The sequence below is a fragment of the Nicotiana attenuata genome, unplaced genomic scaffold (genome assembly GCF_001879085.1).
Source record: "Nicotiana attenuata strain UT unplaced genomic scaffold, NIATTr2, whole genome shotgun sequence".
In the NCBI taxonomy this organism is placed as follows: Eukaryota; Viridiplantae; Streptophyta; class Magnoliopsida; order Solanales; family Solanaceae; genus Nicotiana; species Nicotiana attenuata.
Window position 1 is genome coordinate 73327 of NW_017672419.1, and position 2166 is coordinate 75492.

A 2166-nucleotide genomic window follows, 5' to 3' on the forward strand; every position below is an offset into this window, starting at 1 on the left:
TGTGATGCTTTCCCGGTATTGGGGCTTGGGTGCGGGTATTGACGCAGGATGGCAGAGTCATTGCTTATGCTTCGAGGCAGTTGAAGATCCACGAGAAGATTATCCGGTTCATGATCTAGAGTTGGCAGCCATTGTTCATGCTTTGAAGATTTGGAGGCATTACCTATATGGGTGTGACGTGTGAGGTGTGCACTGATCACAAGAGTCTGCAGTACTTGTTCAAGCAGAAGGAGTTGAACTTGAGGCAGAGGAGGTGGTTGGAGCTATTGAAGGATTATGATGTTACTATTTTGTACCACCCGGGGAGAGCCAATGTGGTGGCCGATGCATTGAGTAGGAAGTTCGCCAGCATGGGTAGTCTTGCTTATGTTCCGGTCAGCCAGAGACCGCTTCCTTTGGATATTCAAGCCCTGGCCAATCGATTTGTAAGGTTGGACATTTCTGAGCCTAGCAGAGTGTTAGCTTGTACGGTCGCTCGTTCTTCATTATTGGAGCGTATCCGTGATCGGTAGTTTGATGATCCCTATTTGTGTGTCCTGAGAGACACGGTGCAGCGTGGAGGTGCCACGAAGGTGACCTTAGATGGTGATGGTGTTTTGAGGTTGCAGGGGCGAGTTTGTGTGCCCAATGTCGATGGGATTCGAGAGTTGATCTTAGCGGAGGCCCATAGTTCTCGGTATTCTATTCACCCGGGCGCCGCGAAGATGTATCAGGACTTGCCGCAGCTTTATTGGTGGCGTAGGATGAAGAAGGATATTGTTGCATATGTGGCTCGATGTTTGAACTGTCAGCAGGTTAAGTATGAGCATCAGAGGCCTGGTTGTTTGTTTCAGAGGATTGAGCTTCCCGAGTGGAAGTGGGAGAGGATTGCCATGGATTTCGTTACTGGACTTCCGATGACTCGGAAGAAGTTTGATGCTATTTGGGTCATTGTTGATAGGCTGACCAAGTCAGCACATTTTATTCCTGTTGTAGCCACTTATTCATCGGAGAGGTTAGCTGAGATCTACATCCGAGAGATTGTTCGCCTTCATGGGGTGCCGGTATCTATTATTTCGGATCGGGGTACGCAGTTTACCTCGCGCTTCTGGAGAGCAGTTCAGCAGGAGTTGGGCACCCAGGTTCAGTTGAGCACAGCGTTCCATCCTCAGACGGACGGCCAGTCCGAGAGGACTATTCAGATATTGGAGGATATGCTCCGAGCTTGTGTCATTGATTTTGGAGGCTCGTGGGACCAGTTTTTGCCTTTAGCAGAGTTCGCCTACAACAACAACTACCAGTCTAGCATTCAGATGGCTCCATATGAGGCGTTGTATGGTAGGCGATGTCGGTCTCCAGTCGGATGGTTTGAGCCGGGAGAGGCTCGGTTATTGGGTACAGATTTAGTTCAGGAGGCCTTGGATAAGGTCAAGATCATTCAGGACAGGCTTCGTTCGGCTCAGTCGCGGCAAAAGAGTTATGCGGATCGTAAGGTTCGAGATGTAGCTTTCATGGTTGGTGAGCGGGTCTTGCTCCGAGTGTCGCCTATGAAGGGCGTGATGAGATTTGGGAAGAAGGGCAACAGATTGCCATTTTCTGTTATCAACATGCAATCTCCCTTTTCTTCTCTTTATGGTCGTGATACTTTTCAGGGGGAGATCACTACCCTTTCTGAGACATCTATCGCAAATCCCAAGTTTGTCTATGAAGAGCGGATCTAATTGTATTAGTGTCTATAATTGATTTCTTCTGTGTAATACTAATCGATAGGACCTCATTGGTAAGTGCTACAAGATCTCGTGCATTGGAACCCATGGTTATGGACCCGAATCCGTTAGTATGGAACATTTTCTTTTCCAAGTGAAATCCCCTAGTATATGAAAGAGTGAAAAAGTGCTTTCGTTGTTGTGGAAGAAGAAGCCTTCGTATCTTAATGCACGTATTTAATTTATTCGGAGCTATTAGAGCGGGATCCACTTTTTGGGGAATATGAGTCGAAGCAATAACAAGAATATTTCTAGTAGAACATCTTTCACAATCCCTGGAGAGATGGTTCACTAGACCGAGGGCTAAGTCATTCGACTCATTCACAAGCTTAGCCCTAGGTTCATTGGCCCATTTGAGATTCTCGATCGTGTGGGAGAGGTGGCTTACAAACTTGCCTTGCCGCCCAGCTTGTCAGCCGTT